We start from the raw sequence: 22,582 nt of genomic DNA on the forward strand, positions 1-22,582 counted from the left end.
GTAGCACCACGGCTGGCACTTTGTCAAACCTCTCAGTCCATGGGTAGCTTGTTCACTAGTTAGTACTAACTTCCCAGACCCACCACACAGCTAGAGGCCTTGGGAGAGCACCCCCAACAAGAACGACTCTGAGGCTCCCACACCTTATTTTCCTCCAACAAGAAACAAAACAGAATGATACCCAGCCTGCTGAGCTGAATGACACCCAAGCAAAGTATGAGATCCAAGCAAGATCGGTAGCTGTCAAGAGAAATGGTGGGACAGGAAAGGTTACAGATGATGACTGAAAGAAAACAGGAGCCACAACATTCCCCAGGAAGTATATATACGACCCAGAAAAAACCAGCAGTTGAATCGGGTTGGGGCTTAGTTCAGAGCAGGGCAGGAGCACAGCCTGCCAGGTGCATTGCCCATTTCGCTCGGGCTTGGCAGAGCCCTTAAGCAGAACGGAGGCAGACTTTGTGTGTTCAGAGAGACAAAACCGGAGACACCATATAAATACACATGCTCCCGATGGATCAAAGTGCTATTTACCATGCTTCCTGGAGAGGAAAAATCACTGAGGCTCCCCCCACCACGGTGGGTGTGCTAAAGCAAATAACTGAGCAACTAACTGTTGAACAGAGCACACTTTTGCTTTGATCACAGGATGAGGCTGGAAACTGCATTTTTCTAGTTACACTGCATCTTACCTACTCCCTTATTAATGCCAAACCATATTTCTTTTCTATTAGAGTAGAGGACATTTCTTATCTAGGCAGCTTCTCCAGAAGTTTTTTTTTTTCCCTTCTTCCTAACCAGTGTTCAGTTTGAGAAGACACTTTCTGATATAAACTCAGAAAATAATGTCAGGCCTCTGCAACTTATAACTCTATACTTTCCCCTGAAGCAATGCTGAGCACAGCAATGTGAACTAAGAGCGAACTCCTTCCCCGTAGTGTTAGGGGTGTTATAAGTTATTCAGCGGAGTAACCCAGAAAACAAGAATAAAAATCTCTATAAAAACAAAATCAAACCTCGGTAAATATGCAGTGGCCCTTTTAGTTAAGTCTCAGGGCCATTATGGACACAATGAACAGTTAGAAAGTGTGTATTCCTTTCTTTTGGATTATCCACAGTAATTTAGAAGGCTGTTTTATGCAGGAGGCAAGACAGGTGCTGCAGTAAGAAAGTGATAGTCTAGCATTTGCAGTAATTGAGTTTTTAGAAGAAAGCTAAGCCACAAGGTAAGAGCACAAACATTCACCAGTTGAGATTTCTGTCCCTACATGAATAAGAGATGAAAGATCAGCAAGGAATTCCATCAAGATGTTGTCCCTGAAGCATGCCAGCTGTGGTATCTTCAGTTTTGATTCACAGGTAGGGATGTGAATAAGAAGAATCAAGCAAGTAACCCTAACTTTAAGTATTTACAAGTGACACCAGCTCCATGGGCTGGACACTATGTTAGCACTTTAAATACATCATCATATTCAATCCTCATAACAGGTAAGTAGTACTATTATCCTCATTTTAAAGAAAAGGAAACTGAGACACAAAGAGGTTAAGCAACATGCTTCAAGTTACACCACCAGCAAGAAATTACAGAAGTCCTCAGGGCTGTTCATAAATATTTCCATTCTCCTTGGAGGTGCGCGGTAGAATTGCACTTTGGTAGAATATGTAAGAGCCACAGTTCCACCTGCCATGTTCTCTTAGTCCTGGCCTGGTTACCACAGAGGTAAGTGTTGGGATGGAGCCTCCCTCAGCCTATGTTTTTGGGTGACTGACTATGAGGATTTTAGGCCTCCTGATAACCTGAGTGGAGCATTTAGCATGAGCAAAACCCACACCTGTGCTGGATTAAGACCCTGCAGGTCTGAGGGTTATCTGTTAAGGGAGCATACACTGGCCTGTTGGGCTGATAGAGTAACCCTGCTGTATTTGAACCAAGGCAGTGTATCTCCAGAGTCCATGCTCTAAACCACTCTGTCATACTGCCTCCCAAGTATGAGGTGTTGCCTCTGCCCTTAAAGAACTTATAATTTGTTTGGGAAAATGAGCAGTCACTGTGGAAGGAGCCAAATAAAAATGCTAAGGAACACTTGATGGATTTAAGAAATGAAAAGCACCGAGGAAGTGAAATGGCAAGTTCAGAGAATGGGAAGATCAAGAGTAGCCAGGTGTTTTGTTCCAATCCCATTGGGTTGGAAGGATGAGAAACCCATTCTAATTAGCTCATGGCAAAATAGTAACTTGGTGTTAGCTTACAAGTCTCTTAGAATCTGGAGTAGGGAAATAAGAACTGAGCCTCCTGCAGCTAAGAATAGACCTGAAAATTCAGCAATTTCAGTTTTCTCAGAGATGGCATATACACTCATCTCTGTTTCTCTTAGCTATTCTTCTGTTTCCCAACTATAGTCCTCTGCCTGGCCCAACATGACTGTCAATCTCACATCTACCATTGGAAAAGCTGTGTCACTTTGGTTTTCAAGAGACAGAATCTGCTTGGCTCAACGGGTTCCCCTTTGCCCAGGTATAAATCTCTGATTCAGTGAACTGGCAGGGAAAGGTTCCCACAGTTCACAGGACTGACTAAGACAATCCCTTCAGCAGAAATATCAAGAGAGACAAGTCCAAAGAAAAAGGTGTGTGTTTAACAAAAGATGAGGATTTGATTTAGAAAGCAAAGTGTGGCCATGGCACTGCAGGAGGAAACATCAGCCTGTGTAAACGCCAAGTGCTCCTGTTGGAGATGAGGAGACAGACAATGGCTAGAGAAAGAAGGCTCGCGTTCCTGGGTGGGAGGTGCAAAGGGAAATGAGTCACCAACAGGTATTCATCAGTGACCTTCACCTTTACCCAAAGTTCATTTTACAAGTCTGGTCTTCTCAGTTCAGCAGCTGCCCTTCTGATCATTTTCAAAACTCTGTGCTGTGATCTCCAAGGCCAAGAGTGTATGTCCCTTCTCTGGACTATGCCATTTTTTTCATTTAAACATTTCTCAATCTCTTTCAATTACCTCCTATGTTTTATAAAAATTAATAAACAATTCTTCTACCCTCTATGAGACAAAGCCACCTTGAGAGAAGAGATTGTGTTTTATAGCTATGTCAGCTCCCTTCCCATAACAAAGAACAGAGTAACTAAAAATAAATAAACCTTGCTTTAGGAAGAACAAAGAGCCACCCTGACTTATGCAGCAACATCACAAAGACTTCTTCGGAAAGCAGATCAGCTCTAACATTTTAGGAAGAGAAGTCCATCTTAGGAAGAAGAGAAGTGACTCCACTGTGTGCCCACCAACTAGCCTGGTGGTGTTACAGGGCTCCCTTCATGCCCCTCGAATTAACAAGCCACTTTTTAAAATAACATATTAAGTTTTAACATATATCTGAATCAACTTCACACACAATAATATTACCTATTATTAGATTATTAGATCCTATGTGAATATACTGGCTGCAAGTCCATAGACTTTAGTAAAACCAGAGCCTTTCAAGCCATGATCTGAGTCTCTCAGCCCTACCTGATCTTAGGCAAGTTACTTTACTTCCTGGAATAAAAACTGGATATGATAATATTTACCTCTTATTTTGGAGTGAACATTAAGTAGCAAACACATGTAAAGTTCTTAGCACAGTGCACTTAGGTATCTTCCTCATCTCCTCTTTCCTTTGATAATAATTGCTTTTTGTTAAGCTGAGTGAAGTCAGATAACTGTGCCATATTCCTCTTCGGACAGATGAACCAGCTGCAACTTAGACTGCTGAATAGAACCCCCAGTGCTAAATTGTACAGCCACTCAGGCCCTGATGGCCTTTGACCTCGTCAAAGTGCTACATCTCCTCTGGTCAGAACTGTGCCTCCTCCTCATTCTGGAATGACAGAAGTTCAGAGCAGGCCCCACACAACTGCGAGTGACAGACTCTCTGAGGCATTGCAATTCGGCTCATTTCCTGCTATGACAATGATGGTAACAAGAACTGAAAATGGCACAACACAAATCCATTCTTGAGACCAAAACTGTAATAAAAATGGGAAGTTTTACAGGAGCTGTTATCCCCAGAACAGGCTTCTCATTGTAATTGTGTGGATTTTCTTTTTTTTTTTATTTCTTGTATTTTATACTTGTGTATTCAGATCTCAGTATTGGCCGTCAGTGAAAACCATTTGGATGGTCAGGAAAACAATGATATTCATCTGCTAACCAGGTTGCAAGATTTGAGTAGACAAATTTGAAGCGACAAATGCTGACAACAGGTTCCTTTGCAGAATTAATTCTCCTATGTTACACTTTTGACATATTAAGTAATAAAAACACTCAAACCAAGATTCTTGTGAATAAAATTTGTATCACCTGAGACAGCCATTCTGTTAAAGCAGAAGTTCTTAAATGGGAGCGATTCTGTACATACCCCTACCTCCACTGGGACATTTGACAATATCTGGAGATATTTTTCATTGTCACTATTGTGAGGGGGTTGCCACAGGCACCAAGTGGGTAGAGACCAGGAATGCTGATAAACAGCCCACATTACACAGGCCAGGATCCCACAACAAAAAATTACCCCACCCAAAAATGTCAAGAGTGAAGTGGTTGAATTTGCAACAACATGGATGAAGCTAGAGGGTATTATGCTCAGTGAAATAAGCCAGGTGAAGAAAGACAAGTACCAAATGATTTCATTCATATGTGGAGTATAAGAACAAAGGAAAACTGAAGGAACAAAACAGCAGCAGAATCACAGAACCCAAGAATGGACTAACAGTTACCAAAGGGAAAGGGACTGGGGAGGATGGGTGGGAAGGGTGGGAAAAAAGAAAGGGGGCATTACAATTAGCATGTATAGTGTGGGGGGGCACAGAGAAGACAAGTAGTGATTTTACAGTATCTTACTATGCTGATGGACAGTGACTATGAAGGGGTATGTGGGGGGGACTTGGTGAAGGGGAGAGCCTAGTAAACATAATGTCCTTCATGTAATTGTAGATTAATAATACCAAAATAAAAAAATAAAAAAAGAGTGAAGTGGTTGAGAAATTTGTTTTAAAAGAACTCTGCTTGCTTTACCTAAGTCTAACACCTTAACATTTAATAATTAAATGTTTTTCCATTTCATTTCCTTGAGACTTATTAGAGGAAAAGAAAAAAGGTAAAATGAAAACTTGTAAAATAGGAACTGAAAAATTAAAGCTCAAACTTTTTGGAAGTCAGTATGAACCATGTAAGTCAACATTACACAGGCCAACATTTTCATTAGCACACTCCTAATTCCTAACATTTACCTTCTACTTTAAATAGCACATTCAATTTAAATTATCTCATTTGATCTTCACAAAAGACATGTGGGGTAGATATAATTATCTACCATTTAAAATGGACAGAGTAAGACTCAAAGAGGTCAAGTACCTGTCCAATGAAACATGGGTGATAAGAACCACCTAGGACAATGAAAAAAGCAAATGTTTGGGATCAGGAATGCTGAGCTTCCTACAGTCTACCATTTGAGAGTCACGTGTCATGTTTGGTATGCACGCATCATGCTAAAGTTTGACTTCCCCAGATATGTAATGAGAGTGGTAACGGCTAGCTCAGACTATCACCATAAGGACTGAATGAGGCTATGGATTTCAAATGAAGTACCTCACCAGGTATGAAACAGACACAGGGGTGGCAGAGTGCCTGGGCCTGAGCCAGATATCCTACCTTCATCCCATGAAGGCCCACCATGTGCTTTAACACCACGGGCATTTGAGGTCATTGATTTCAGTAGCAAATATGTATAGCATGCCCGAGGAAAAAGAAAAAGAAAGAAGAAACACCTTAAAATTACTCAGAACTCCTTTACTTTCAACTGTATTGTTCAAAAAATTGCCAGGAGATTTCTTTCTCAGCCAGGACAAGATAAGCAGAAACTTTCCATTTTCCATGACTGAATGGTGTGCATTTTCGTGTGCACTGGGGGGTAGGATGAGGAAAATGACAGCATCGCAAAACAGTCTAAGGCAAAAAGGGACTTAATCATCTTCACTGAAATGAAGAGAACATGCTCTTATTTGTTCAGAGGAATCTCAGACCAAGAAAATGTGTTTTTGTCAAGCATCCAGCAAATCTTTTGGGGCCTGAATCAAAAAGAAGTGAAAATTAAAAAGAAAAATTGACCCAGTAACTCCACTTCTGGAAATTAACCTGAAGGAAAAAAATTTACACATACATATTAACATCTAATACACAAATTGTAGTATTTAGCCATTCTATAAATTATGGACTCTCTCATAAATATGAAATATTGAAACCAAACAAAATATCCAACAGGAGGAGAATGGTTAAAGAATCATTAAAAGTTCACTCAAAGAGTAGTTAAAGCAGCATAATCAACGCCTGCTATAGCAGCAGTTAGGAACGAAGCAGAAGCAAAATTGCAGATACAAAATAAACTGGATATTGTTCTTTCAAAACCTAAATAGGATTATGAATACTTTCTCATCATTTATTTTCTATTTTCCAGATTTATGAAAGGAGTACATATTCATGTTATAATAAAAACAGGGCTAAGTGAAGCTCATCTGAAAAGTGATTATAAGATCAATTTTTTAAAAAGGAGTTATGTTGGAAATGTACACACAATTGTATGTAGGCAATTTGCTACTGCAAATAAAATAGTTCAGTAAGGCAGGGGGAAGAATAATTTGATTGCTACACCATTGCAAAGCCCTGAACACCAAATTTCTCTCAGCCCATCAATTTCACATTGATTTCATCTTGACATGTAACATGCCCCTCAGTTCTACAAAAAAAGAAAGCATGAAATGTCAGTAGAGACTTCCAGAGGACACATAAACATGTGTTGATGGAAGATTAATTTCTCATCTTCCATACTCAACCTTCTGTGTGACATAGGTCAGATGACTGTAATGATTATTCAAGAACCCTGCTTTCAGCTGGCTCTGAGTTTCCAGAGAATCTGAGTTATCCTGAAGTAAAGGAATAGCAGATGCACTGGCTTGACCACTTATTTCATTATGGTGCATTAAAGGTGTATGTGATGATCTGGAATGCCACTGAAAGCTACTTCATATATGAAGCTTGGTGCTATCTGATTCTAAATAGAGAAAACACTTTCTGTATGGCAATTTCTGCCTGTTGGCTTGAATTATGTCCCATGAAATATTTCCTTTTTGCCCCTTATCCTTTCCTTTACACACAATTACCCAGCAAAACTTTCAATCACACAAGACCTCTGGGAGAGGTGGATTAAAGAGATTACTTAATCAAATGGTTCTCAGGGCTCCATCTAAACAGCTCTGAGCTGAAGGTTCAGTTTAAAAAGGAATGTAGATTCATAGCAACAGAAGCCTGAGGACTTCTATGACAAGAACAGACATAGCCACCTTTTGATTAACTCAATGAAAACAATTAATTGGTCCAAACACCTAACCCCTGCTGTGGTTGTGCTCTGGGCAGTCACAACAATCTCACTTTCTGACAACTACTCACCTCCCCCACAAAGGTCATTTCTATTACATGTGAATTTACCCTCACCCAGTTCTGCACAGTTTTTTCAACCAAATATGGACATCAGACCAAAGTCGATAAGATACTCTATCATATGAACTTAGAATCGGAATTGAAAGGCAGTCAGTCAGTTGCTGCCAGTGGCTTTAGAACTGAATGATGTGAATATGGTTATCTTCAGCCCTGTGAATAAAAAATCTAGAAAAAGCTGAACTGAAGTAAATGAGACAAGAGAGATGTGTTGGAGTTTAAGAAGGCCCAATATGAAGATCCCTCTTCCTGCCCATATTCTGAACCAAACGGGAAACTCAGGATCCTTACTGAGATCAAAATACCCGCTCTTGTGTGATGCTGCTTGAAGATCACAGCTTTAGGTGTGGCAAAGCTGGCTTCCTAGTTCACAACCTCAGATTAGGCAGACCCACCCTTCTAGGCACAGCCAGTGCAGACCACCACAGCTGTTCCCTGCAGGCATCTGCCAGGCCCTTCAAAACATACAGGATGAAGACACAGAGTAGAATGTATGTTCCCTGTCCCGGCCCGCAGGATGAACGTGGAGTGTACCAGAGACGCCTGCAGAAATGAGACAAGCAAGAGACACAAAGAATGACCAGCAAGACAGGATGTCTGATCAAGCTGGCAAAGTTTATTGTTTACAGGCTCAATTTATACAAGTAGCAAGTAAGGGGTGGGTCAGGAGATAATTGGACTTTAGGTGGCGCTGGCGGGGAGGTGTTTTCACACATCCTCAAGGTCTCCCTATTTTCAGAGTGAGGAGTCTTGGCTCATCTTCAAGGACAAGATATGTTTTTGTGAGCAGATAACTTCCAAGGACTGCACCGGTTGCTCTCAAGCTTGTGCTTTCCCATGCTGCGTTCAGACGTGGGGGAAGGGACATAGCCCCGGCTCCCAACAGTTCCCTGCAGGCAGATAGGTCCCAAAATGAAGGAAAAGGCTGAGTCGAACATGTCCAGTTTATTCTTCCACATTTGTCAATGAGGTAAGTTACCCCCGCCACCCACCCCCAGCAGGAGGAGTGAGCGGGGGATGTAAAGTAGCCAGGAATCCTATTCTAGCCGAGGTCTGTCCACATGGGAACGTGTGGTAGTTGGGATGACAGTATGGACTAGATTCCAGCTGGGCTGCCCTTGGATTCCATGAGATATCCTCGTATACTTCTCATAAATTTTCCTTTGACTTACATTAACTCAAGTTGGTTTCTATTGATTACAATCAAAATCATGTACAGATAACTATGATCAACATTCCATGTGGACTCCCAAGACAATACCAGTGCTAGATCAGCAGCAGAGATAGTCCTATTCTCTCTACCTTTTGTTTGCATGTTAAAGGTGAGAAGGTAAGGCCTGCAGAGATAACATATAGACAGCTCCAACACCACCCGCTTTGGGCTTTAATGCAGCACCATCATTTGAGAGACAGAAATAATGTTGAGTCTCTGAAAAACTCTCTCACTTAACAGCCCATTGGACAGGAAGAACAGCAGAAAACAGCTGATGAGGTGGAAGCCCAGCACACAAGGTCCTCAAATATCAACAGACTGTGACATAGGGCACATCAGAGTTCCAGTGCAGCTGTGCAGGGGACGCTGTGGTATGTGCCCCCTTTGCCCCTCCTTAGCTGCTGGCAGTGTTGACAACTGACAGCTCACAGCTGAGTCCCTTTTCTGTGCTCTCCTCTTATTGAAAGAAAGCTGCTTCCCACCAAGTATGCCTCCGCTTCAAGAGATAAGTGGGGCAGCCAAAGCCGATGGCTGCTGGTGAAGGGGTACAGAGGCCTGGCTCCGTTGCCTCCATCCCAGGTGTTTCTGAGGAGACATCCTAGCAGAGCTCCCCAAGAGATACACTGAGGTCCCTTTTGTGACTGCATCACAAGTCGGCCTCTCCTTTTGCCTGATCTTCCTTCCCTCACTCCCTTCCACATTTATCCCACGATCACTCCTCAGTCTCCTGAGTGTGAATCTCTGCCTCAGAGTCTGTTTCATGGGGGACTGGACTTGTAACAGTCCAGGTGTCAGAAATAAACAATATCTAGGGCAGCACCAGCCTACAGAACTTTCTGCAGGGATGGAAATGCTTCATAGTTGTGCTATTCAATATGGTAGCCACTAGCCACATGTGGCTATTGAGCATTTGAAGTGTGTCTAGTGCTAATGAGAAAACAGGTTTTTTATTTGATTTAATTAAATTTAAATATCCACATATAGCTAGTGGTCATCATAATGAACAATGCAGATCCAAAATATCAGGATAAAAACTAGAAATTCAGTGGCAGGCCATGGTTATACCAAAAGCCTGGGGAAAAGAAGTCAGACATTTGGAGAAGGGTAACTAGGTATTGGGCACAAAAATGGACAAAGATCCAGGTTTTGAGGACAGAGAATAATAAACATAATAATAACTATGGACTACCTATGCTAGGTAATATTATCCCTGTTATTCAGGCAAGGAAAACATGGCTCGAAGCTGGTGCAAGGTCATATGTCTAGTAAGAAAGAAAGCCAGAATCTGAAAATGACTCTAAAATTTATGTTCTTTTTAAAGTGCTCAGAATGGGATATGTGAACAAGGGCAGCAAGCCCTGAGCACTAGTGAGCCCTAATATCTGCACATCTCCTTAAGCTTTAAGCCTTTTTGTTTATGGTTCTTATTGTGCATAATTATGTAAGAGGAACTGCAGGACATGCACCATCAGTTGAATATTTACCATGTGCTAGGTGCCTGAAGCTGCTGACACTGAGATGTATAAGAAACTAAGATACGAATCTAAGTCATGGCTAGGATTGTGTCCACCTTGCTGACTGTCCCCACTGCAGAGCCCTGAGGCACAATTACTGTCCAGAGATACTGTAGGCAGGTACAAACGTGCAAACGCAGCTAAGACTGCAGTTCTAAATGCCTATACTCTCTTTTATCCTGGAAAACTGGCTTCCCTTGGCACAAAAGTAACCACTGAGAAGGGAGGAAACAAATGTTCACAGAAGTAACTCCAAGGGTCACCCTTCACGTGGCACTCTATGGGAATGGCACTGACACTGCCAAGTGGCCCTGCATGAACCTCTCTCCGTGCATGATTTTCCTATGACCCCTTCTGGTTTGTCTATGGCCATAGATTACCTGAAAGCACACAGATCTACAGACATCCTTCACAAGCATCATGATTTCACCAGCTGGGCACACCCACTGAGATGTGCCCAAATGGCTGCACTGTCATATTGACAAAGCTTTATTATATGTTCTTCAATATAACTTAAAATTGTCCTTCCAAGTTGTTGGCAAACATCATTGAAATGGACAACCTAACTTCTGCAATCCCTGACTTTGTGCATGTATCACTAGATTAACATTACGGAGGTTATAGAGGTTTCTTTTCCCCCTTGGCACACAGTCTATAAGTCATGCTATTTATATGTATTTGCCCCTAATAGACCAGAGGAAACAGTCCTTGTCACTGGGAAATAAGGATGAGTGGTCATACAGTGGCAGAACACGGGCAATCACAGATAGTCAAGGAAACGAAAACTAGCAACAAGATGAATGTACTGGAAGCAAGCGTAACAAAAAGAGGTGGCAGTGAGCACGGACCATTGCTTCAGCCATGCAGCCAGTGCCTCTGTGCATAAATGCTCAGCAGACTTCAGAGGAGAGCTGGAAGTATATACCTGAGGCAAAATAGACTGTCAAGTTAACTGGAGGCCAGCAGAAGAAAAGGTGAGAGGAGAGTAGAAGTGATTGGCAGGGGCTACTTGGCATTTGTGCATCACAGCCCAGCCTGTCTAGTTCTCCTGTGGATCTCTTGACCATGGGCCAGTGTGGAAGGCCTTTCTGGCTTACCTCTTCCCTGTGCCTCCCATATCCTAGACTAAATGAAACAATTGTGTATAAAATAACTCTGCTAAAAAAAATGGAAGGGACAAAACAGCAGCAGACTCACAGACTCCAAGAAGGGACTAGCAGTTACCAAACGGGGTGGTGGGGGAGGGCAGGTGGGGAGGGAGGGAGAAGGGAATTGAGGGGTATTATGATTGGCACACATGGTGTGGGGGTTCATGGGGAAGACAGTGTAGCACAGAGAAGACAAGTAGTGACTCTGTGGCATCTTACTACACTGATGGACAGTGACTGCAATGTGGCATGGGGAAGACTTGATAATATGGATGAGTGTAATAACCACAATGGTGCTCATGTGAAACCTTTATAAGATTGTATATCAAAAAAGAAAAAAAGATTGTATATCAATGATACCTTAATTTTAAAAAAAAATCTCCGCTAAGTCTCAGGGCTCAAGGATACATGTAACACTCAACAGCAGTGGTTTTCATCCTCTTGTCATCAGGTCACCCACCAAAGAGGTGAACAGAGTTCCCCATACTGCCCCCAAAATTTCAGCTGCTAAAATTTAACTTGTTTTGAAGCTTGAGTGACTTTGATGCTTTCTTAACACAGGCAGGTGCTTCATTAAAGCACTATGGAGTATACCAGCTATGTTTTCCCTGGGGTGAGTTGGATGAGATCCAAGCTACAATACCAGACACACAGGCAAAATTATACAAGCAGGGAAGTAAACCTCATTATCTTCCCAGGACACAATTTTACCTGCTTTAGTTAATTGTTGTGTTTGTGTAGGGAGGGGAGTTGCTTCATCAAAGACATGTTTTCAAGAGACGTGTGGTGGTCTGGAGTCTATGGGCAACTGTCCACATCAGAGGCTTACAGTCTAACTGAAGTTCCAAGCATGACAACTGGTGGGGAATAGTATTTCCTCCAGCATGTGCGAATGCAATGGAGCAAATTCTGGGTCAATTTTTAGAAAATCTTTGTTACCACCAAACAGGTCATAGAAATTGATTCCTTTGAGAACTATAAATTGTCCTATGGGAATTAGAATCATTTGACTATAAGCTTGTTTAAAATCAAGGAACCGCAGTCAGGGTAGGGCAGAGAAATGCTTTGAAGTCATTGACATGCTCCCAGGACTTTAAGCAGTATAGTATTTATATGAAGAGTTGAATCCCTTCCGAAACAGATGATTTCATGCAACAATCCCCAGTTGCCTTATTTGCTTATACATTCATTAATTCTTTCAACAGTATTTCTTTTCTATGTTCCAGGCACTATGTTAGGCCCTAGGAATATGGCAATAAATGTGACTAGTGTGGTTCCTCTCCTTTTATAGCTCAACCAGTCAAACACAGTAAATTTTTTTTAATGAAAGAGTGTGTCCAGGGAGCAATGCACACAGATGGATAAGAGGCCCAACATATTTTCCAGAATGTGGCAGCCTTCCCAACACGGTGTATCACCAGGATATCTTGGGTTATGCTGTGGTAACTCACAACCCAAAGTCTCAGGGACAAAAGATTGCTTCTTGCTAACCCTAGATGTCCACTGCAGTTTACCACAGACCTCTGCTAATCATGGTTATGCAGAGATCTGGGCTGACAGAACAGCCATCAACTCTAAGGTTGCCAAATGCTTAGCCAAAGGGACAAACAGCTCTGAGGGCCTTGCACTAGTAGCTGAATGCCCCACCTGTGTGTGGCACGCATCGCTCTGCTCACTTCTCAGTGGCCAGGATTAATCACGTGCCCTTCCAACAGGCCTCCACTAGGCCTTGAAAGCAGGTGCTGATTAGCTCCATGAAGTGGGAGGATAGGTCAGGGGGCCTGGGGAAAATAATTCCAGACATATGCCAAGGCAGTAATGTGTGAAAAGCATCTAATTTTTTTCATGGAAGGCATCTCTTTTCTGTAGATATAATTAATTGCATGTCTGCCTCCAGACTAGAGTCTAAATTCCCAAATCCATACTTCCTAGCACAGTGCCTGACACAAAGTAGGTGCTCAGTACATATTTAGAAATAAGGAAAAACAAGATTGCCCTCTGGATAGATATAATAGACCAGATCAGGATTACATGAACTTCCTTGAAGAATCATAACCTCCTCTAGGCCAAAACAGAACTTGCTGGAACATTTTCCTGCTCTGCCTCAGTCTCATTTCCACTCAGGAAGAACTGACCCCTTTTCCCTTTTTCCCCAACTATTAACCATATAGGAAACTACAGGACCTGCCAACACCTTTTTACCTGCATGTGTTTGTTTCTTTCATCCTACTAGAGGTTGACGGGGGTACTCTATCTTAGTTGTCTGTGTACCTGTGTGTAGACCAAGGCTTGACATGTGTTAGGTGTTCAATAAATATCCATTGAATAATTGAATGAATCTGAATTGAAAAATAGCAATAGAAGGGTGATTAGATAGCAATGGAAATATGGGGAAATTAGGTAAATTAGATTCTAAGGAAGGTCAACAGACTGAAACTGAAGGGTCCCCACCAGTACGATGGCAAACTTCCGGCTTCTCTTTGGGGTCCTCAGTTCCCGCCGGCGCCATCTGAAGCCCAATCACCTCTCGCCCCCCTCCCAATCCCAGCACCTAGCCACCAGCCACCAGCCCCATAGAAGTGACACCTCAATCAATTCATGCCCCTTCCTATATAACCCAGCACCTTTCCCTAATAAAGCGGAACTCTCCGGTAAATTGCTGCTGTGTGTCGCTCCTTTCCTTTCATTGGTGCCGAAACCCGGGAGACGGGACACCCCAACTGGGCCCCGTCTTCCCCCAACACCAGCAGCAGCTTGCCCTCGTCCTCTTTTTCCGGCGCTGGCTCATCACACTCACTACTCCTCTCTGGCCTTTAGGTAAGTCCCCCCCCCCCCCCGGGGTGGGCCACTCTTCCCTGAGCTATCGCAGTGCCATTGACCGTGATCGTCCGGCAAGGCCCTGACGCTCGGGGACGAGGAGGGAACGCTCCCCGCCTCAGGCCTTCACGGCTGCGGCGGACCCTCAGGCCCCTCGTCCAAAAGCCATAAACCCCCACCTCAGCTGAGACTTTTTAAGCAAAATTTCCCCGGGGTGGGCCACTCTTCCCTGAGCTATCGCAGTGCCATTGACCGTGATCGTCCGGCAAGGCCCTGACGCTCGGGGACGAGGAGGGAACGCTCCCCGCCTCAGGCCTTCACGGCTGCGGCGGACCCTCAGGCCCCTCGTCCAAAAGCCATAAACCCCCACCTCAGCTGAGACTTTTTAAGCAAAATTTCCCCGGGGTGGGCCACTCTTCCCTGAGCTATCGCAGTGCCATTGACCGTGATCGTCCGGCAAGGCCCTGACGCTCGGGGACGAGGAGGGAACGCTCCCCGCCTCAGGCCTTCATGGCTGCGGCGGACCCTCAGGCCCCTCGTCCAAAAGCCATAAACCCCCACCTCAGCTGAGACTTTTTAAGCAAAATTTCCCCGGGGTGGGCCACTCTTCCCTGAGCTATCGCAGTGCCATTGACCGTGATCGTCCGGCAAGGCCCTGACGCTCGGGGACGAGGAGGGAACGCTCCCCGCCTCAGGCCTTCACGGCTGCGGCGGACCCTCAGGCCCCTCCCCCGACAGCCATAAATCCCTACCTCAGGCCCTCACGGCTGCAGCGGACCCTCAGGCCCCTCCTCCAAAAGCCATAAACCCCCACCTCAGGCCTTCACAGCTGCAGCAGACTCTCAACCCCCCCTCCCAACAGCCATAAATGAGGTGACTCCTTTGCGGATGAGAACGCTCCTTTTCCCGCTCCCTCCTCCTTCTGTTCCGTCCGCCGAAACCTGTTCGGCCTGCCGAAAACGCCTAGCGCTAGGTACCTCATGACTCCGGCACTCTGCCTTCTTAGGGAAGTTTGGGTGACGACCCACACTTCCCAAGAAATTCCGACTTGTATACGAGTTTCCGCAGACCACCAAGGATCATCGGGGACGCCCTTTGTCTCCTTGTGGTCTGCCTCCAGTCCGAGGATCCCCGTTCGTCTTCCCCTGTTTGTCTCCTTCTCTGTCCTTTAGCCATTTTGTCTCCTTGTGGTCTGCCTCCAGTCTGAGGATCTCCGTTTGTCTTCCCCTGTTTGTCTCCTTCTCTGTCCTTTAGCCATGGGAGCCTCCTCATCCCTCCCTGAAAGTTCACCTCTTGAATGCCTGCTTAAGCATCTAGCTACCCTCTCCCTGACGCCTGATATAAAACCAAAACTTCTCCGTAAATATTGCTCCCAAGATTGGCCGACATACCCCCTAGACAATAACAACCAATGGCCCGCAGGGGGAACTCTTGATCCTAACATCACTCGCAATCTCTTTAACTACTGCCAGCGCCTGAAAAAATGGAAGGAGATTCCCTATATCGAAGCTTTTCGCCTCCTAGCTCAAAATCCCAGCCTCTGCACCACCTGCTCCCTGCCCCAAGTTCTCCTAGCCTGCAAGCCGTCTCCCTCCCCTCCACACACTCCCAGTCCCTCTTCAATTACCTTTGACCCGGCCGACGAGCCTCCGCCATACAGACTTCCCCCTTCAGCCCCTCCCCCTCCTACAACCCCTCCACCCTCCGCCGCCACTGCCGCCTCTTTCCCCATGGCAGAAGCCTCCCGTCCTCTCCCTTCCCCTTCTTCTCCTACAACAGCCCCTCCCCCTTCCTCTACCGCCCCCACCGCTGCCCCTTTCCCCGCGGCAGAAGCTTCCCTTCCTCTCCCTTCCCTTTCTCCTTCTTCAACAACCCCACTCCCTTCCTCTACCGCCACCACCGCTGCCGCTTTCCCCGCGGCAGAAGCCTCCCATCCTCTCCCTTCCCCCTCCTCCACCATCTCCTCCTGCACCTCATCACCTCCTCCTCCGTCCCCCTCACCTTCCCCCCTCCCGCAAATCAAGCCTGAGCCTTTCAGCCCCCCTCTAACTAAGTTCCAAGAGCCTCGTCCATCTTTGCCCCCTCAGATTCGGTCCTGAGAGCCTCCCAAAATTATCGCGGCTTTGCCCCCATTACCTGTTTCCCCTGCACAGACTGAGCCAGAACCCTTCAGTCCCCCTCAGACTCGGTCCCGAGGGCCTCCCAAAATCATCGCCCCGCTCCGGGAAGTAGCAGGATCCGAAGGCATCTTGCATGTTCACGTCCCTTTCTCCTTAGGAGATTTAGCCCAACTAGAGAAACGCCTAGGTTCCTTTTCCACTGATCCCACGACCTACATCAGGGAGTTTCAATGGACCCTCCAGTCTTACAGCCTCACGCATCATGACATCTTCATGCTCCTGGCCAATACTCTCCTCCCTGAGGAGCGTAGACGAGCTTGGGACTTCGCCCAAATGCATGCTACCGAAACCCACAGGACTGACCCCACCGGTCCCCCTGGTCCCACTGCTGTCCCCGAACAAGACCCACACTGGGATTATAACACCGCTGTGGGTCTCCACTCTCGAGATATTTTTGCCTCCTGCTTAATAGCAGGTCTAAAAAAGGCAGCTCGTAAAGTAGTCAATTTTCAAAAGCTCCAAGACATAATTCAAAAGAGAGATGAAACCCCCTCTGAGTTCTTAGATAGACTCACTCAAGCCCTATTACAGTATACCAGCCTGGACCCAGAAACACCTGAAGGAAGACAGGTCCTTATGACATACTTCCTAGCTCAAAGCTACCCCGACATTAAAGCTAAACTCAAAAAGTTAGAACAGGGCCCCACTACCCCACAGACTGAGATCCTAACAGTGGCCTTTAAAGTCTTCCATAACCGGGAGGAGGAGAAAGAACGCCGTAAACAAAAAGCTGATCAGGCCAATTTCCAGATGTTGGCCCAGCTGATAAAACCACAACCTGGACGCCCCTCTACAGACAAGCCCCCCCAAGGAGCTTGTTTCAAGTGCGGAAAAGAGGGACATTGGTCAAGGGCGTGCCCCTCCCCCAGATCTCCTACCACCCCATGCCCCAGATGCCACAAAAAGGGCCACTGGGGGTCTGATTGCCCAACCACCCGAAGGGGAGGCTGGACGAACAACCCCCATCCTAAGCCCACCATAGTGGGGCTGGCAGAAGAAGATTGACGGGGCCCGGGGGCTTCTCGCCCGACCATTTCCATCACCAAACAGGAGCCCAGGGTTACTTTAACAGTAGACGGTCGCCCCATCTCCTTCCTCCTAGATACAGGAGCCACCTTCTCAGTCTTGCGAGAATACCGGGGCCCTACCACGCCAGCCATTACTCCTATAGTCGGGGTAGGAGGTAAACAGATTTTCCCATTAAACCCCCCCCCTTTTATGCACAATCCTAGACAGTCCCATACCTTTCTCCCACTCCTTCCTAGTTATGCCCCAGTGTCCCATCCCCTTACTAGGACGGGACATCCTTTCCCTCCTCCACGTTTCCATAACTATATCCAATCCCACAGCCCCCAGTACTCCCTTTCTGATGGCCCTCATAGCCGACAACCCCCCTCTACCCAATGAAAGCTCCAGTTCTGCCCTTATACACCCTGTAAATCCCAAAGTTTGGGACATTACAAGCCCCTCCATGGCCCTATGTCCCCCTGCCTCTATCAAATTACGTGACCCCTCTCAGTATATCTGTCAGGCCCAATACCCCCTAACCACTTCAGCCCTCATAGGCCTCCAACCCATCATTCAAGATCTCTTAAACAAAAATTACCTCAGACCCACTCACTCCCCATTTAATACCCCCATATTAGCTGTTAAAAAAACCAACGGATCTTTCCACCTTGTCCAAGACCTTCACCTCATCAACATAGCTGTTGTCCCTATCCATCCCTTAGTTCCAAATCCATACAGCCTTTTATCACAGATCCCTGCCTCGGCATCACACTTCTCAGTTCCAGATCTCAAAGACCCATTTTTCTATCCCTCTAGACCCCTGCCCCCAAGATTTTTTCATCTTCACCTGGACGGACCCATACACAAGACATTCTGAACAACTCACTTAGACAGTTTTGCCACAAAGCTTCCGAGATAGTCCCCATATTTTTAGACAGGTCCTAGCTCAGGACCTCAAACAGTTTCATCATGATCACCCCAAGTTCACTTTATAATACATAGACAATCTTCTACTCTGCAGTCTCTCGTGGGAACAGTCTCAACTTGACACTGCCTCCCTACTTAACCTTCTAGCTTCCGGAAGTTACCGAGTATCCCCCGTCAAAGCTCAAATCTCTTCCCCTTCTGTCACTTACCTTGGATTCCTTCTGTCTCAGCAAAGAAAGTCCATTACCTTAGACAGAAAACGACTCCTCTCTGACCTGCCCGTTCCCAAAACCAAGACAGAAATCCTTTCCTTTCTAGGCTTGGCTGGGTATTTTAGAGCGTGGATCCCTAACTTCTCCCTGTTGGCAAGACCCCTATACGACCTCAGCAAAGGCCCCCCTGAAGAACCATTATCATCCTCACCCCGACACTCCTTCATTAAGCTCCGTCAAGCCCTTGTAAAAGCTCCAGCTCTCCATCTCCCTGATTTGTCAAAACCCTTCTCATTATACATTCATGAGAGGTCCAGTCAAGCTCTAGGAGTCCTAGGCCAATATTATGGCCCATCCTTTGCCCCAGTAGCTTATCTCTCCAAGCAATTAGACCCCACAGTTCGGGGATGGGCCCCCTGCCTACGGGCATTAGCCGCTGGACAGCTCTTGCAGAAAGAAGCTCATAAACTAACATTCGGAGCGCCACTTACCATTCTGTCCCCACATCACCTAAAAGATCTCTTAACCTACAAAAGTTTACAGACTCTCCCCCCCTCCAGACTCCTCACCTTACTGTCCTCTTTCCTCCAAAATCCAAACATTTCTTTCCTCCCCTGCCCGCCCCTAAATCCGGCCACTCTTCTTCCTCTGCCCTACTCTCCTCATACTCCCTCGCATGATTGCCTAGAAGCCCTTCACAACTTCCTTCCATGCCACTCCACGATCTCCGAAGGAGCCCTCTCACACTCCGACCTCATCTGGTTTACTGATGGGTCCTCCTTTAAACATGAGGGCATCCACTACTCAGGATATGCAGTAGTCTCCCTCGAAGATGTCATTGAAGCACGAGCCCTACCCCCTGGTACAACCAATCAGCAGGCTGAACTCATTGCAGCCACCAGAGCTTGCACTCTGGCCTGGGACACGTCTCTCACATTGTACACTGACTCCAAGTACGTATTCCACATTCTCTTGTCCCACGTGGCAGTATGGAAAGAACGAGGCCTCCTCACCACAAAAGGGAATTCCATAACTAATTCAGCCTTAATTACTAAACTTTTAGAGGCTTCACAACTCCCACACCGACTAGGCATAGTCCACTGCAAATCACATCAAAAAGATGACTCCCCCATTGCAAGAGGTAACAACAAGGCCGACAGAGTAGCCCGGTCAGTTGCCCTATCAGAAAACGCACCAGGCAACAATCCGTCTGCCCTTGCAGTTTTAGCCTTATCACAAGATGCCCTCTGCTCTCAGGACAAAGAGTCTCTCTTCCGCCTCTTACATGACCTGTTCCACCCCAGCCCCCAATCCTTAATCCATTTTTTACAATCTTTTTTTCCTCTCTCTCCTGAAGACAAAACCCTACTTAACCAAATCACCTGCAAGTGCACCATCTGCCAACGCACTAACCCTAATACCCCCCTCAAAGCCCGACCCTTCCCGGCTCATCAAGCAAGGGGTAATGTCCCCGCTGCAGATTGGCAAATAGACTTCACTAACATGCCCCCTGTACGACGTACCAGATACCTACTCGTGCTAGTAGATACATTTTCAGGATGGGTTGAAGCTTTCCCCACCACTAACAAACGAGCATCCGTAGTTGCCTCTATCCTCCTCACCCAGATCTTTCCTAGGTTCGGGATGCCCACTTCCCTCCAATCAGATAACGGCCCTGAGTTCACTGCCCAAATTATCCAGAACCTCTCCAAGTCGCTCTCGCTCCCCTGGCATTTACATTGTCCTTATCGACCACAAGCTTCAGGAAAAGTAGAAAGAGCCAATAGGACTCTAAAAGACATCCTGACCAAACTATCTCTAGAACTACACCTTGACTGGGTTCGCTTACTTCCCTTAGCTCTACTCCGCATTCGAGCCCTCCCAAAGAAACCTTCCTTCTTGTCACCCTTTGAGATCATGTACGGCCGCCCGATTCTACCCCCGGGGCTCCCTTCCCACAAAGGACCAATTCCTCCCAATATAGCCCTTCCACTACTCTCTCTCCTCCGCACTGAATTGTGGAAATATCAAGATTGGCTCCTTCCTGATCCATCCGCCTCCCAAAATCCTCCTGTCTTACAGCCCGGCCAACTAGTGTTTTATAAGCCACCAGAGGATCAGCCCTCTCTCACCCCGAAATGGGAAGGTCCACACCCAGTTATTCTCTGCACCCCCTCGGCTGCCAAGCTCTCACTGCCTGATAACTCTGTCACCCCTTGGATTCATATCTCCAGGTTGAAACCAAATACCCAAGACTCACCTTCTCTGGACACCCAAGACCCATCAGTCACAATCCAGAGTCCTTCGGACACAGCCCAAGACGCTGTCTACTCTACCACGCCTCATCCCTCTGATCCCTTGAAGCTCCGCATCTCCCGTGCACCCTCTTTGCCATCCATACCTGAATCATGACTTTTTCCTCCTTTACTGCTCTCTCGCTTTTTTCCCTCATTCCTATTGTCTTCCCTGCCGCCCCATCCTCCTTTGTATGGCGATTCAAAGTCAAGCAGACTTACACACAGCATCAAACAAAAGTTACTGCCCTCATTGCCATATCAGACTGCCCTCTGAAAGGCTGCTCTGAGCCTTTGTACCTCCACTTTCCTCCCTCCACTGAAGTATTCATTTACAGCTACCTTTATTCTCCCTACCTCTGCTTCCTCTATGACCAAAGACAAGCCTATTGCAGGCGATGGCCAGACACCTACGGGGGATGCCCCTACTGGTCTTGCACCATTCACTACATGGGTGACTTCCAGTACCCACAGTATTACTCCTCCAACCGTTTCATGAAATATCCCAACGGCTCATTCTCCTTATCAATCCCAGATCCCTGGGACTCTCAATGGGCTGCTGGAGTAACAGCCTCAGTTTACTACAAGGGGTCCTCGACCCCCCATGGTACCCTTCATATCTCTCGAGAGTATGTTCCCTCTCGCTCCCAGATCTCTCAAGTTGCATCAGATATCAGACATTCCGAAAAAGTCATTATCCAAACTCTTGACGGTGCCTCTTCATCTTCTTATTCCTCCTACTCTTGGTTACAGCTCATTCAAGACACCACCATCTTTCTCAACCACACCCTCAACACCGCCAATTGTTTCTTGTGCGCATCACTACAGCGCCCACTGCTGGCCGCCGTGCCCCTTAATATTTCCAACTACTCCTTCCATGCAGAAGGACAACCCCTCCGTCCCCTGGCAGACATACCCCTATGGGAGCCAGAATACCCAGATAATCTCACCATCCACCACTGTGTAGGCCCAACTCCACCCCCCTCCAGTGCACTTCACTGCCTCTCTATCTACACCCCTACCTCCGGCTCTAAGACTTTTACACAACCGGGACACTTCTTTTGGTGTAATGGCAGCCTTTTCAACTCACTGCCTCTCAACTCCGATACACCCTGCATTCTCGTCACCCTAATCCCACAGCTTACACTTTACAGCATGGCAGAATTCCTTGAACTCCAACCTCCCTTGCACTCACGCACAAAAAGGGCTGCTTTCCTTCCCATCATGGTCGGTATCTCTTTAATCACCTCAGCCATTGGGGTGGGGTTTTCAGGAGGAGCCTTGGGTCACTCTCTATGGGCAGTTAGAGATCTCGACGCCAAACTTGAGGGAGCCCTGGCATCCACTGCCGATTCCCTAGCCTCTCTCCAAAGACAAGTCACTTCGCTAGCTAAAGTCACCCTTCAAAACCGGCGGGCCCTAGATCTGCTTACAGCCGAGAAGGGCGGCACCTGCGTCTTCCTCCAGGAAGAGTGCTGCTATTACATCAACGAATCCGGCATTGTAGAAACTGACATCACCAAACTCACTGACCTTGCCTCCAGCCTCCACTCTGCTTCCAATTCCAACCCATTCTCGTCAATACTAACAAACCCCCTCCTCACCTGGCTCTGGCCCATTGCAGGCCCCATAATAGTCATTCTTCTTGTCTGTCTCTTCTTACCCTGTATAATAAAGTTCATCAAATCCCAAGTCGGGAAAATCTCTAATCAAGCTTTCAACCAGCTTTTACTCAGGAACT

General features: G+C 46.3%; 2 long non-coding RNA genes across 2 annotated transcripts in view; one reads left to right on the top strand and one right to left on the bottom strand.

Moving 5' to 3' along the window:
* Nucleotides 1-8,116: 8,116 nt before the first annotated feature.
* The window catches only part of LOC140847674 (uncharacterized), a 173,313-nt gene continuing 158,847 nt past the window's right edge, over nucleotides 8,117-22,582 (bottom strand). Inside the window, exon 4 of the long non-coding RNA XR_012127677.1 lies at nucleotides 8,117-8,418. This is a non-coding gene — a long non-coding RNA (uncharacterized lncRNA). The remainder of the gene's footprint in view (nucleotides 8,419-22,582) is intronic.
* Nucleotides 8,385-21,437, top strand: LOC140847675 (uncharacterized). The gene is made up of 3 exons (XR_012127678.1): nucleotides 8,385-8,498; nucleotides 8,982-9,112; nucleotides 20,782-21,437. It is a non-coding gene; the product is annotated as an uncharacterized lncRNA (long non-coding RNA).

The sequence above is a fragment of the Manis javanica genome, chromosome 2, assembly GCF_040802235.1.
Source record: "Manis javanica isolate MJ-LG chromosome 2, MJ_LKY, whole genome shotgun sequence".
NCBI classification, from domain to species: domain Eukaryota; kingdom Metazoa; phylum Chordata; class Mammalia; order Pholidota; family Manidae; genus Manis; species Manis javanica.